The 16,707-nt window shown below is 37.8% G+C and overlaps 1 protein-coding gene across 3 annotated transcripts in view; it reads right to left on the bottom strand.

Annotated features, from left to right (window-relative positions):
- THSD4 (thrombospondin type 1 domain containing 4) overlaps window positions 1-16,707 on the bottom strand; it is a 241,699-nt gene that overhangs the window by 76,548 nt on the left and 148,444 nt on the right. The window lies entirely within an intron of this gene.

Raw genomic sequence — 16,707 nt, 5'->3', positions numbered from 1 at the left:
GTGAGCATCATGCAAAGTGTGCATGCAGAACCACGCACAACCAACCATGAGCAGTTTCAGCAATTCCATTACACAGCAAACTGTTCACAGTGCACAAGCAGCTGTGACTGAAAAAGGCAATGATACATGAAGCACATAATTTAAAAATGTGTGCAATAATACAACAAAGTATTAAGAAACCCACAACAAACTTGAGATTAAATACAATACAAACACAAAGGAATAAAAAAGGGGGAAAATTAATCAATCAAACCATACCATTACACAAAGCAAGTAAAGCGATGCCCTTGAAATCAACTGAAAGTCAATCCGAAAATTCCAACTCTTTCATGAGTCCTAAAGATTGCCTTAAGTCAGCTAGATGGTTATAAGGAGAAGGACTAAAGTGCAAGTAATGTTTTCAAAAACATTACAGAGTACAATTCTACACAACCTGGATCTTTCCTTCTCTAAGATTCACCTGAACAAAACAGTCCACCAGAACAATTTCTAGGCAGTTTTATTTTACGTAACGTTGGAACTGGAGAGTCACAGGATAATGCCCTCCCTAGTCTTTAAAATAATAAGGGACCACTATCAAAATGTGCAATATCCCCTTGTGCCAAAATCCCTGAAGGGCTATATAAATTGCTGTCAACAAGGTGTTGTCAATTTGCTGAAAACCAATGCTCTAATCAGGCATTTTATTATCCAAATGTGTCTGCAGCCATGTTATACAGGCAACTTATTGCATAAGAATAAATATATTTCCATATGAACATTCCAGACTGCATTTATATTACTTACATCTACATTTAACATACATATCATTAGCAAAATAAATACAAAACTTGGAAAAATTGCCTGATAGTTCAGTACAAATTAAACTCCAGAGCTGAAACAAAAGACTGATAGTACGATGTTGTTTTAATAAAATTTATGTAAGTGGAAACTATTTGAAGTGCATAAAGGAAGGAAAATTATATTACATAATACTACCAAACTGTATTTTTAGTGACGACAGACTGGCTGTGAAATTACAGCAGATTGCAAAGACATCAGTGCTGGCTGAGGAAAAACAGTTTGAAAGTAAAGCAGTCAATTGAAGCTTAGTAATCAGATGAACAGAGGATACAATGAGAGAATTTAACAAGAAAGCAGATTGCGCAGACTAGTCTCCATTCTGATGCCAGTTGATAGTTGACGAGTCATTCTATTCCTATAAGGAATTCTGAACCATTTTTCATTAGTTAGATTACAGTTATGTCTAGAGAATACACTAAAAAAAAAGTTACAAAAGCAGCTTATTGAAGTATTCCAAAAGACAGTAAGACACAGAGCATCATCATAATATTTGCAGATGTAAAGCCATAACACTGACTGACATCTTCAAAATACACAGAAGTCTAGGTACAGAATTGTACCAAAAATATTCAGATTGTTGCGGATGAAAATATGTATGAGCTCCAGAACAGCCAAGCAACAGTTTAAAAGAAAAGGCATGTGCTGCCAACAAGGGACACTATTCATTGCAATTCAATTGAGAAACATAATGTTCATGTCCAGATCAGATAGCCAGTGCATCACAGCTCTGCACTCTGGCAGGAGCAGGAGGGCTGGGTGTTACAGCAGGTCACATTCACCCTTCCTGCTCCTGTTGCTGCAACAGGTGCAAGCACCATTACCATGAAGTTACCATGAGCAAGAAAAGGGGACAATGCCCTGCAACTCTTCTTTGGATTTATGGAGCGAGTTCATGAGTCAAAAAGTCACTCCTAACTATAAGGTTAGACAAATTCAGCCAAAATCCCCAAGTCCTCCTCACAAGCAAGAGCCAACCCAGGAGACAGCGAGGACTGGAGAGGGCACTCCTTGCCCTCCACCTTGCACAGAAGTGATCCCAGCCAAAGTCCTTGGATAGATACGTCTTGGTGTTTCAGAGTGACGTGGGGATGTCTTGTGCCAGTGGTAAAATCAATGTGACTTGAGATTTAAACACAAAAACCACTGACAAAAGCCACTGTACAGTTTTATTACCTTAATTTCCAGGGAGAAGTAGGCAAAGGTCCATAGTAAGCCATATTTTCTTGCTACTTTTACAAAACCTCTGATTTGCTGGATAAATTTGGAAAGCTTTCTAGAATTCTAAAACTTTTCTTTATCTTTAATGAAGCTGAAAATCCATTATTACTCACAAGTTATTACTTACTATCCATCAGTTCTAAACCAAATCATCAATTGAAAACAGTTTTCCTGGCTCTGTTAAAAGCCAGTAAAGGCTTAAAACTGTTAATTGGAAAGAGACCATATAATTATAACACCAACTATAATCATAATTCATGTTTTTTAGAAAAAAATCACTAAATATATGGAAGACACATGGCAACTTGAAATACAGACTATTTCTTAATGCTAGATTGAAAAAAGGTTTTGTGTGCAAGAATAATCTGTGTTAAGTAAATGCAAATAATTGAACCCTTTATATCAGGAATTAAACCAATTGCAATTTAAAATAATTAAAGTAAGAATTATAATACATTTAGATCCTTAAGTATATTATTCTGACATTAAATCAATCACTACTTCAGTCTTGCCAAAGTAGGACAACACAAAGCATCTCACCTACCCTCATTCTACTTGCAGCTCATTTTAAAATATGTTATCTCACATTTCTGAGTTTTGTCAGGACTATGGAAGAGTCTTGATTTTAAGGCTGTGGATTAACACATAATTTTTCAAGACCTGTCCTCTCAATTTGCAGAATTGACTGCACATCCAATTTGTTTTGCCTGGCAAGCACTGCTGAGTATTAATCTTTGCTTCCTGAACAGTAAGGCCCATTGACTGAGAGATGTGGTTGGCCTGATAGCCTCATTCTTTATGGAAATCTAATATAGCTTTTAACACAGATTTCACTCTTTTGCTTCTCTTTATAACAGTTTAAAAACAATGGGTGTGTTATGTAAAAATGACAACTCAAAGACAACGCAATCGCTACTAGTGGAGGTAATTACAAGAAACTTTCAGTTAAAATGTCTTTACATTGTTTTGTCATTTCACACTGATAAAGCACAGCAGTGCTTCTAGTAATGACAGTTACAATGTGAGATACTTCTTCATTGGAAAGTTCTGCCTGACAGCTTTAAAATTCACCAGACCTCTGCAGGCCTGGAGCAGATGAGTTTCTGCCAATGTCTCTCCTGCTCAAGAAGTGAAGGTCAGTGAGCTGTGTGGTAGTGGGGACCATTGTACCTGTCAGACTACCAAGATGGCATGCTAGCAGCAAAGATTCTGTGATCCAACAGTGGTGCTGAATAAATTGCCTGAAGTGCAAACTAACATGAAGCAGAGCCAGAAGTTTCCACTCCTCCATGCTCTGTACATGAAGCAGAGCCAAGAGTTTCCACCTCTGTGTGCTCTGCAGCTTAAGACCAAATAGATATTCAAGCCCACAGCTAACAGGACAGGAGGAAAAGTAATTCTCTGCTCCTTCACTACACTGTGCAGGATCAATGACCAGGAAATTCAAATAGCTTATGCAAGGAGCACAGATTTGCAAAATATAGGCAAAGGAAACTTTATAAAGACCACAGAATGAAGCCTATTATGTACTCATCATATTACATTTAAAATACTTTCTTTCTGAAGAATTTAGCTCAGATTGCAACTACCATTTCATATGAAGCTGTAAAAAAGTCACTACACAATGTTTCTTACTATATATTTGTTAAAATTTTCTAGGTGTAGATTAGAATTCAAAGAAAACATTATTTAAGTCAGTTGGTGCCTTTGTGATGATTAGCTTCCAAAAATTATTTCCATTATTCTGGATACAATGCATAGTATCTCAGTATAAATGAAAGTTGTATCATAGAGAGCTTTAGAAACCTGATGCTAGAACTAAAAAAGAGTCTACTTTATACCCTAGAGCAAAATTTGCAGCACTTTGAAGCTCTAACACAAAATTTTCAAAGCCTGCCTAACCTTAACAAGGAGTCCGGGTAATGTTCACTGCATAAAACGAACAATGACATTTGTAGGGCTGAAGAAACTATCTGTGGTTTAGGATCCAGCCCTTCCACCCCCTCTCTACAGTCCTGTATGGCTTCAGACCTCCCTGGCAGGCTTCCCTTCCTCCCAGCCTGGGCCACAGATCCACCACAGGATTTATATCCAGAGGCAGGGTTTCAGGATGCCAGGGTTCACAACATGAGGTTTCGTCAAGGTTTCCCTGTTCCATTTCCACATTCCTTTACTTTCTCCAGTGCTATGCAGAACATCATAGATTAGAGCTACTGTGGTACCTAATCTAACCACCAAGAGAGCAGATAAAGTGATCCTAGAAAAGCAAACATGCCTATACAATTCCCATCAATCACCACCTTGGCCCACAGAAACATTTCAACAGGCCACGTTTATGATATGCTCAGCCTCTCTGAGCAGGAAAGCATAAAACCTAGATCCACAGGAAATATTCCTCACATCCTGTTCAGTGTGGAATTCCTCAATTCCATTATAGAGTAACTAGGGAGGTGCTACTGCTACATTTTTGCTATGTAAGTATTCCAGGCTTGCTTCTGCAGTGTCTTTCATTTTGATGGGACACAAACACAAGAGAAAAGTGGGTGAAACACACTAATATTCTTATTTATCCGTATGTAGTACTTATTCTGCACTGTTGTGTACAAACTAGACACTCATCTGGGCATATGCTACCTGGGCAGCAAACACTGTGATGAAGAAAACTCTTCTAATTGCATTTTACTGGAGATTTTAAAACACGTTGTAAGCAGTTAATAATTTTAAGATGGACTTTTTGTATATTTATTGTATTGTATAAATAAACAGAATTTTCCTGGACTTGGTTCAAGGCTTTTGTATTTGTGATATTTGTTTTAAAAATTTAAAGCAAGAAAAAGCAAGTACACTGCTATATTTCACAGAACATCTATCCTGTTACCACATGACAAAAACACCAACCATACTAATAATTACTCTAATTCATTGAAGAGTATCTCTTTAAACTTGGCAGTGCAGTAGAAAGAATTCCAAATGTAATTCTTAACATCCCCAGTCCAAAATACTGGCAGAGTTTAGAAGTTAGGCTTTCTCAAAAGGAATGTTTTCAACTTCAGCATTAACAGGGCTGAAATTATTGTAGAAAAAAAGTGTATTTCCTTTTTCCTTCAAACACCCACTGTCTTCTGTGGAATTCAGCGTAGGGTTATAGAAAACTTTATGTTCTAAGTTTGGTGAACCAAATCCTTCAGTCTTTACTTGTGCAAAACTCCCACTGAAGTCAGTGGGAGTTTTGCCTGGGTAACAACCACTGAGTTTGGCTCAGAATATCCATGGCTCTGGAAGCTGAGGACAATGTGAGTGAAAGTCATGGCTGCATGTAAGTAGCTCATGTTTCCACACATGAAGATCATAAATTACTTTAAAACACAAAAACATAGAATGGTTTGAGTTGGAAGGGACCTTGAAGATGATCCAGTTCCAGCCCCCCTGCCATAAGCAGGGACACCTTCCACTGTCCCAAGCCCCATTCAACAGGGCCTTGAACACTTGCAAGAACAGGGCATCCACAGCTTCTCCAGGCAACCTGGGAGAGTGTTCAACCACCCTCACTGGGAAGAACCTCTCTCTTCTATCTAATCTAAACTTACCTTGATATACCAGTGAGCATCCTAATAATTTCATATTACTTACATTAGGTTGTAGAACACATGTAACAAAAGGAAGAGAGAAAGGCTTGTATGACAATTTGAAAGACTTAAGTGACCAGGATGACACTAACTGTGTGTGTAGTTAAAGCTTTTAAGTACAACTTCTAACATAGCAATCATGAGAAAAAAAAATCTAGGACCTAGAATAAAAGCTTCTCTGCAAAAGAAGGCAGGCAATGATTTCTTGAACATGCATCTCTGCTTAGACCTGTGTATCTTTTGAGTGGGAAGCTCTGCTTAAAACCTCATCAATAGATGTCCTATTGAAAACTCATGAGAATCTATGACAACTAATGAAAACCTATTCTTCAGCATGTCCCATAGCCCCTCTAGAAAATTTAGGTTCAAAGAAATGCTTTGTAGAAAATACAACACTTTGCTACTTTATAGACATAGTATCACTGCTGTGACATGTCCATTCTGGGTCTTCAAGGCATCCCAGCATGCTTGCACTTGCCTGAATAAGTATATTTTCTCTGACACATAGGTACATGCACTCTGTGTGAATTTGGTCTGTGTTCTCAGATTTGGACAGTCCTAAACACAATCAGTGTTGTGAGAAAACAGATGTGGGGTAAAGAGTGAAAACTAGTCCATACAGAAGGGAAACATTTAAAAGCTTTACAATGAAGCATTATTTGATTAAACCCATGTAAGCCACTCTTTGACATTACACAGAACTGCATTTTAAATGTCGTGCTTAATTTTAATTTTTCTGAATGTTTTCCTTCCCCCTCCTTTTTAGCTTCTAAGTTTAGATTCAAATTTATAAGTAGGTTTCCAACCTATATAAACTCAACTTTTGATATATTAACTGAATACTTTTATTCAACTTGAGCTTAAGACCTTGATAAGACTGAATGACATACCACTAACAAAACAATCTAACACCTTAAGTTCTTTCATCAGTTTTCTCTGTTCTGCACCTGTAAAAAACCAAGAAAAACCATTCTCAACAATGTATCAACAACACACTTTATTTTCCAAAAGATTTATGTCAGGTTTATCTGAAAGCCAACAAACACATCTGAGACAGAAGCCATGTGTGATAACATGTTATGCCGCTCTTGTACTTAACTAAAAATGTGGCCAAAGGCAAGCAAAAATAGAATTTGTAAAGTCAGTGGTCCTGCAAATGGATTTGCAGGCAGAGTTAGTACACACAAAAGCAGTGGGGATGGAATTTATCTTGGAAATTAACACTGAGGTATCACCTTGTGCCACTTCACACAGTGTTGGTTTAAACCTCTGTGGCACTTTCCTCCTTTTCTTTTTGGCAAGTGCTGAACTATTCTGCAGCAGATATTCCCATCAATTGCATCTCCTGCTGTTTTAAAACCAGTAGAGGAATTAAACTCTCCCTGTTGTCGATGCAGATCAGTGCATTTCAGAAGGGACAGAGGATAACAGGAAACAAGTCAGAGGACAAATAAATATTGCTACTTAAGCCTTCTACATAACTAGAAAACACTAACTCTTCAAATAAAAAATACATGCTGTTCTACCAGGCTGCCATGATAGATCTTAGAAAGACACAGACAGTTTTATGGTCTTATAAGTGTTCTTTGCTGAAAGGGAAACTTGGAAGCAATAAAGCATTTTCTTACAACTGAAGCCTGACCACAACTGCTGCCAATTCAACAGTAAACTGACTTCAGCTATGTGGAGTCAGATGATTTCAGCTTCACCACTACAGGGAAACCAACTCTTGTAGCCTGGCACAACCACTACCTGGAAATGTGCCATGATTGTGCATTGAGTTAAGCTCCAGACAGACTGCAAGGGCTGAACTTTAAACCATTTGTATTTTTAATGTACACAAATAAATTTATGGCTGCATAAAAACTGTCATGCTTCAGGGATTAACCTGTAATAACCTCTCCTGCTATGTTAACAAAGACATTTAAAATCTGCCTCTCCAAGTTACACAGGATTCAGGTTAATGAAGGCAATTCAAAAAGAAATTTTAGGGCCTCATTATATCTAACAAGGGATTAGTGACACCAGCAATTTTTAAGACCATTTGTGGACACTTTGATGCTGCTCTGTGCCTTGGGACTCCCTTATTTTACCTTAGGATTTCCAGATGAACCTTAGATGGCAAAGTGAATAGAACATCTCAGAAGTGAATGGCATGGTGGACTTGAAAATGGAAATAACTTCCAGAGAGTCATGACATACAGTTTCTTTGTAGGCATTCTACCATCTAAAAGTTTTGTGTATCCCTATTTAATAGATGAGAAAAGGTCTATTCTCATGAAGCAGAGTTTACAAGGAAGAGTATCTATAGCTGAGTAGTGTTTTGTGAAAACTCAACCATAAGCTTCCTATTTCTTAAGCATAAGAAAAGACAAGAAACATACTGGCAGAACAGCAACTAGTCAGTGGGAAGTTTTAAGACCTGGCCAGTTTCAAACACCCTGGAAAAGTTAACTAGCTTCCCTATGCATTTGAGACAGGTACCACAGTTTTGGAGAACAGGAGACAAAGGAGGAAACAGGGATCCTATTAGAAGTCCATCAGGAACACCTGACAGCACAAGCCAATCTTACCTCTGTTAGAACATCCCTACAGAAACTATCAGTTCTTAATGCCACAATGTCAGAAAAGCTTTATTGGAGATATTTCATTAACCAGATAATAAAAGATCCCTATGGTACAAGGCAATACACGACAAGGCTAAGAGGGTCAGCCTGTGCCATCAAAACTGAAGCAGCTGCAGCTGAAATTAAGGTATGCATAGATGTAACTAAAGCTGACAGAACAATTCTGATGACATTCCAAATCAGAAAAAAACATCCCAAAATATCTGAAGGTTTCCTTTTCTCTTTGTTACTATTGTAAACTTCATGATCTTACACATTTTCTGGGAAATTGTCAAATATTCAAACTATGCAACTTTTTCAGTTTTCTTTCCAAACAAAAAGTGTATTCCTAAATTTAACTACTTATCTCTGAACCTTCAGGGATAGAAGAAAATATAACAGGAAGGAAAATGGAAATTGTCATAAGAAAGATGATAAGAGAAGGTGACCTGAAACAGGAACTTGGACACCCTTACCTACAAGGACATTTCAAGTGTTATATTCCAATATGACTATTAAAACTCCTATTTTGTCCCTTTCTCTCCAGACAAAACAATAAAAATACCAGGAAGAAAATCTAGTTAAACTTTTTAGAGATTCAAGGACATGAAGTTTAGTTTGATTCCTGATAAGAAATTATAATGTTTCCTCAGTTTCCATTTTATATGAAGAGGTTCAACAAATCTGTAGTAGAAACCAACCTAAAGGATAGATATGAAAGTAGAAAAATAAAACCAAAATCCAAGAAAACTCCATCCACCCAACTAGCAATCCAAACATGCATCTGATCATGTTGTACAACTGCTGATGTGACCTCACAAACTGGGGTTTGTAGTTTGGGCTTTATGCAGCCACCAAGGATATACACCAAGGCTGCAATCCACTAGAAATGGTGTCTCCTTAACTCAGGAGCAATACTAGATTACACCTTCTATCCAGAAGATGCCATAAAATACAGTTAAAATAGCAGTTCATGTTCACTTGTCTCACAGACACAATGAATACTGTTATTGACACACCTTGTCAATAACAAGTAATATAAAAATGAGTGAAAAACTCTATTCTTTGTCTGAGTCAGGAAGTCTTTTTAAAATGGGATACTATGCTGAAAGAATAGAGACCACAATGAGACACAATGATTGCATTTATATGTATATGTGAATACACTGGTAAGCATCACTCTGATCTTCTGAAGCAGCCCAGCAATGGTGTCTCAGAGGTAATTGTATGATAATTATCTGTAATTATCAGGTAATTATCATATAATTATTTGGATAAAAATTAACTCCTTTTACTTATCTCTAATTTTTATAATTCAGTGAGTGAATAATGTATTAAAAGTGCTAAGTGATCCCTGAGACAAAGGCTTAATATTTTCATAGATTCAAAGCAAGTAATGGCAGATGTTATTAAAGTTTTTTATCATTAAAATGTAATTTAATAAATAAATTCATAAAAATCAGAAACTTATTAAACTGCAGGACTTTTACAAATGAAAGAGGGACAGCATGTCTACTGAATTTTAGCTCTATTCTAAAATTTAAAAGGACTTGCACGGACTTTAGTAAGCTCCTGTTATTTTTAGCAATGTCCCACACCAGATGTTTTTTTCATTCCTTATGTTGCAGGATACCACATTTATTTCCAGATCCTCCCAACCAATGCACTTACAACTCAGACATTGTACAGATATTTGTACAATGCACATAGGGAAATTTGCATCTAATCAAGGCAGCACGATTTGGCTAATGACATCTTTCCTAAATCTTCAGTCATTGAGATCAAAACCCTAATAATGACAGCTTTAAATCAGTGACAATTTGGCTTTCAGAATCTTTATCTGAGCCAAGACTTCACCTTGACATTCCCAGTGGTGATCCTCCACTTGCTTCCCTGCAATGTCTCCCTAATGAAGTCTGCAGTAGTTTCCACAAGGCTGATTATTTTTCAGGTCATTTCCTTACTTTCCTTGGCCAAATCCTCCCAAAGCAAACAATGTTTTAACAGCATTCACATCTTATTTTATAAAATATTGCCAAACTGCTTAAAATGAAGTAGAAATTTCCTTCTGACTTGAAGCAGAAGTTGGAGCACCATTTTTCTAGCACCATTAGTTTGTTCCCCAAGAACTATCTTGTAATTACAGGAAGATGTGAAGTTGTGTGAATTTTAACTTGCTCACTAGTCATTCCCAGCCTTCTCGTCAACACAGGGAAGAACCCAAAACTTGAAACTTGAGTGAGACCAGTGCTACAGTACTATTAACGTTGAAATTTTTACTTGCAAGTTCTGTAGTGTTTATTCTTCACTAAAATACAGCTTCACCAGGTCCTTAATGCTTATTTAGCAGCTAGAAACAGCTGCAGATGGTAACTTTTGATCTCATCTGCTCTCAATCAATTCTTAAAATGAAAGGCTGCATATACAGCTGGAGCTACACCAACTGCCATTCTTTCCAAGGACTAATGGACTTCTGTGCATCAATACTGGCTTCTGACAACATGGAAAAATGAATTCGAGTTTTCAAGCAACTCCCACTTTTTCAGTGCACTGAATGTCTTATAAACAGATATTTAGAGATTCTTCTTTCCTAAAATTGCCTTTGGGGAATTCATAAAAAACTAGATGGCCCATTTGTCACAAGAGGAATATACTGCAGTGAGAATGACAAAACTGAAAGATGCCAAATGATTCAATGTATCCACTACTAAAGCAATAATGATGGACAGGAAAAACCCACACATAAGAAATAACATTTATTAACACCCTTAAAATAGTGTGACAGTTAGGTAATTTGTCAGGAGTAAGAAAGAAGAGACTAGAACTGTACCTGAGAGGTTCCTTTAAAACCTCTCAGTATTGATCCACCTATGTAGAGGGAGGTTAGTACCTCTAAAACTTTTTAATTACTTCTGAACAAGTCATTATTACTGTTTACCTTAAACTGAATCCTAAGCATGGTTTTACTTAGTTATTAACCATTTTTACATGGTTCGAAACCAATTTCTATGATTACAAATAAAACATCATGGCATTAGTTGTCATTCCCAGTATTTCGCACTCTCATCTGAAAATCAGAAGTGGTGGCCATTCAGAAAGAAGTGGCAGGACACAAGGCAGCCTCTGCTGACATGGTCTAAGTAGAGATAATGCCCAATAGCGACATTGTGACAGCTGGATGCATTAGGAATTTTCTTACTTTCACTACCACAATGACCCAATGCTTACCATCTTGCTTTGGTTTAGCTTTGTTCATTTCCTGAACCATAATAAAGCAGCTGAAGAAATATTTCTATTTCTTGTGTTGATCCTTCCTAATTATTGGTTTCTTTGGTAATGCACTGTTCATCACCAATAGCCAAGCACCTCAACAAACATAATCCATTACAAGCATTTGGTAAATGCTCAGGATAACAGAAATCCTTGGGAAAACACTGAAGAGTTAACCTTGAAGTACTGAACAATCACCTGAATCCTCAAAATTTTCAAAAGGATGAGATGCAGTCACACAGCAAATGACACTGTAACCACCTCATGTCATGAGCAGAGTACATGAGAGCAATCCTCAATTGCATGGGCACCATGCACTCATCGCCTCTGTGTCACCTGGGCACCAAGGATACATCACCTGTGTCACCTGGGCACCATGCACTCATCACCTCTGTGTCACCTGGGCACCAAGGATACATCACCTGTGTCACCTGGGCACCATGCACTCATCACCTCTGTGTCACCTGGGCACCATGTACGTATCACCTCTTCTCTTCAGTTCCTCCACATCACCAAGAGAATCTGTGCCTGAAGTTCTCATTATCAAAATATTTAAGGAAATGTTTAAAGAAAGGATCTTCAGTTTAATGCATTGGCTCCAACAAGATAATTCTTCCATTTCAGCAAGAATCTTCCATTTAATGAGGAAATAAGAAAAGTTATTTATATAGTTAGTCTGTGTCCTTGTGCTTTTCTAGAGGATACCAGCTCGTAGTTAACAACATCAAAACAGTTGGTGCCCCTGGCTACAATGCTTCACTATCACCTGCTCATTCGAGCACTAAATAAATCTCAGTTTTCAAGTACTTACAAGCAAGAGTCCAGCACGTGTTGCAGACATTCTATTCATATACAGATGTTAATACATCCTCCACACACCAAATGTTATCAAATGTGGCTTTCTTGTCTCTGCAGCAGTTACTTAAAGCTCATTTGAAATGTATAGTGAAATAACTACATTAATAGAAAGAAGAGCCCTTTCCTCAGAGGCGGTGATTTCTTATGGTAAATCTATTAACTGTTTGGGATCAAAACGCAACATTTCCACATGCTTTTAGCATTGCTTCTGTAATTTCAATTTCCAAGGTGCAAGGAGGCAATTTTATATTAAATACCAAGCTTCCTACTATACATTATCATCTACCTGTGATATTAGTCAGCACTTTAAAAAAAAAAAAACTTTTCATTTTGATTAAGAATTTGAATAACAAAAGGATTTGTCTTGAAGTCAAAAATGTTTGAGGATTTATTCCCATCATCATGACATTTAGGGAAGAAATCTCATTAAATATGTAGGTAAACATATGCTTCAGTCAAAAAGCAGTTATGGTAGAAGGATTAATTTACTGACTCCTAATTCACCTCATTCTCCTGTGACTGCCAAATAGGTAGGAGTGGAAATTTGTCAAAAACTTCTGTCTCTTGATAAAACCTTCCTCACAACCCACATGCTGGGAAAATAATACCTGTAACCCATGAAGAAACAGATCGACAGCTTCAGGCAATGACATACACAGGCAAACCTTTAATTTAATTCTCTCTCATGCTTCACTTTCATGTGTCTCATTTAGCAGGGCTCTTTAAAGAGAAGCAATGTAGCTGCTGTCAGTGATATAATTGCTGTGTTGGTGCCCTTGGGTCCTTACACACCAGTGAAGGATGATTGATCCCTGCTGCTGTCGTTTTGGCTGCCATGAACAGCAAGTGATACTGAAGGAAAAATGGAGAAAGCTACAGATCAAGTAAGGACAGGGATATGTGTCACATACCAGTACTCTTCTGGCCACTGTCTTTCCACCATGCATTGAATACTTGTTTTATGTTCCTGATGGCTGCACAAGTGCCCCCAACTCTGGACTCCGAGGCTCTGAGCAACAGCTTGGTGAGCACTGCCAGTAACCCACGTACAGCAGTGCCTGCAGGAAAGCTGCTAACGAAATGCCATTTCAACTTTTAACAGCAAAGCATTTGTTTAGTTACTCAGCAGAGTCTCTTTTGTGTGCCAGGTCTCCCTTCCAGAAAAGCCAGGGAATTCTAATAATCAGCTTGTTTCCCTAAAATGGGTACATCATCCATGGGCAGAACCTAACAGTGCTGTAACAAAGTGCAAGATAATCTCACAGGCTGAGGGGAGCGGAAAGTGTTTTAAGGAGTGCTATCACTTAAAGGCAACCACCAGGAGTTTACAAGAATTTCCATTCTTTTAATTAAAGATTTTATGAGTCTTGGAACACATTCCTGTGCCCTATTATACATCAGAGCACTTAAAAATTCAGACCCTTATAAAATTGCCATGAAGAGATAGGAAAACCAAGGGAGCCTGTAGAAGAAAAATCTATTTATATAATGACTGTTATGATTTACAAAACAATTAGTGTGACTTATTTTACTTACTATATCTTTATTTCCTCCTTTTCTGTTGTTTGTGACTACCTTTCAATACATTCTAGTATAAACTACCTGCATTCTAAATCCATTGCTCCATTTATATGCTCAGCATGTTTGGAGCAAATATTAAAATCCTCAGAAAAGGAGCTAAACTCACTGAGCCAGAAGAAAGAGCATTTACATTAGTGATAAAAATACATCCATTACAATTCAATAAGAGAATTATTACTTCAAAAAGCAAAGGTGAAAAAAAAATCAAGCAAATCAAAAGAATGGATACTGATAATGAAACATGATTAGCAAAGTATTTTGTAAACTATTAGTTTCTAGGGAAAATAGTATTTCCAGGTGTAAAATTCATGGTAAAGTCATTTAAACATATGTCTATCTAATAAGCAATCCAACAAGTTTCTGGAACTGCTTTTAAGAAAATGGTCTATGAACCATGTCTCAGAAACAAATTAGCTCATCCATCACACGTAACCATTTCTTTGGTAATGACTTAATGAATTTAGCTTCACCATGCTAGGAGTGAGCATGATGCTGTAATTACTGTGGGAATTACTGTAGCCCTCAATCCATCTTTTAGATGTTTACAACATGGAACAAGAAGCTCAGCACAGCCTGAACCAGAGCCCAAAGCCCAAAGCCAAATGACTTTGGATCTAGAGAACTACTAGGGAAGTACCCTTATGGACTTTGGTCAGTGCACACCACTCTGCTGGGATTGCAGTCCTGTATTTCCACAAGAATAGGCACAGATACAACTAACAGGAAGAACTAATGCCATACAGAAATCCTGAGAATAAAATGGGAAGAACATTTGTTCCCCCTAAGCACATAGGGTAAAAGAACACACTTGGAGTCATTTTGCTAGGATGTAATTAACTCTAAACTGAACATTCTACTACACCAAGTTTACACCAGAGTTTTCAAAACAAACCAGGGTTTTACTACTAATACTGAAGTTGAGATAGACAATAAAGCTAGGGAGAGTGAGGCAAGAATGTCAGAGGTCAAATAAAAGAGTACTGTGGTACTTACACCAATACATAGAGCATATTCTTATAATTTGCCAATGCTGTGGATATTTACTTGACAGGATTATTCTTCAACTACCATACGTCTTACTTTAAGATGTTTTAATGCTGATGTCAGCAGTTATTGCCATATGTAAATTACCATATATTTTTTCTAATCAGGTAATTTTAAAGAAAATCCAAACAACTCTCTTTTATGTATGCTAAATAAATAAATGGTTAAATCCCTCTTTAGTTACCAGTCCACAGATATTCTCAAACATTCTCATGCTTCATAAACAGAAGGGTTAAGGGTGATGTTTTATGGGAAAGTAACAGTCAAGGTGATGCATAAATTTCTCAAGAGACTCAATGGAAACCCTATTAACCTTGGCTTGCAGATGGAAACACTCAGGTACAGAGATGAGGAATTATTTTTGCCCATATGTCAGTGAGAGAAATTACGTTTTCTTATATGCTGGCCTTGTGGAAGTCAGAGATGGAAATGCTTGTTTTATTGGGCCACATCATGAGCTCCCTGCCCATGATTGAAGGTGTGGCATCAGCTAAACTCCATCCTGGAGACTGAGCAGACACAACTGAACTGTTCATCTTCTGGCCATACAGAGATTCCTTGAGACAGTGCTCAGATATAAAAGCATTCATGTGCTAGAAAGGCTGATTTTTCAGGCATATGTAAAATTCTTACTGATAATGTTTTGAGCCTCTGAATTGTATTTTACCTATGTGGTCCAAGAATTTATAAGTAACAGCTGTATAACAGCACAACCTCACAGAATTATCATAAGGATAAAAAAATTGAAGATTACAAAATCCACAGATACAACAGTCATTATGGCCAGCCCTGTATGGCTGGTAAGGTACAGCTGAATGCAATAAAAGAAGACCACCAACAATCATGCAGCATAAGCGTTGCCATGTTCGTTCTCCATGCTGCCCTTTCAGAGAATTGGCTAAATTCACATCAGCTGCTGCAGAAGTGACCTGCTGGGGAGCTCCCTGCCTCTTCACAAGTGCAGCAGGTCTAACCACAGAACACCAGAAGATTCCACTGAGTAACGTCAGAAATTGTACTCCAGTCAGTCTCAGGAAAGAGAGCTCCTCCTTGACAAGAGAACAGTCAATCAAGAGACAGTGTCAAAAAGACCATGACCTCAAGGTGTTTAGGGTATTTTGTGGTTTGCTTCTTTTTTTGTATTCTTTCTTGCTTGAGCAAAATCAACAAGGGAGAGCTCCATTCATATTGTACCACATGGAAATAAGTAACAACACTGAGTTGTTCACTGAGATGAAGAGAGTTACTGCTTGCAATGGGTTGCATTTGTGCAGTGGGGATTGTGACACCTGACCCTGTTCAGTGAATGATCTTTTAAAATGCTGCTAGTTAAGTTCGCTTTGCCTCCCTGGCTCCTGTGGACAAGTTCACACAGTGCAGAGAGGCCAGGCAGTGTGGAGGTGGAGATGAACAGGAGCTCATGGCACTAAGCTCCCTCCACACTCCTGTCTGTTTATTCCTCATCTTGCAGCTTGCGACACTGTGTAGGACAACTGCTCAACTTGTTGGCCCACAAGCCACAGATGAGAACCAGCAGTGTCTGCAGCACACCAAGAATCTCACCCAGAGTTGCTCAGGCTCCCTTTACTCATTTTAGAGGGTGGAGTGTGACTTTTTCACCTTCTTTATGCCCAAATTCCAAAGGGAAGCATTTCACATCT

The sequence above is a fragment of the Lonchura striata genome, chromosome 10 (genome assembly GCF_050655825.1).
Source record: "Lonchura striata isolate lonStrDom1 chromosome 10, ASM5065582v1, whole genome shotgun sequence".
Lineage (NCBI taxonomy): Eukaryota > Metazoa > Chordata > Aves > Passeriformes > Estrildidae > Lonchura > Lonchura striata.
The sequence above is the reverse complement of the archived record's forward strand: the minus strand, read 5'-3'. Positions and strand labels throughout refer to the sequence as shown.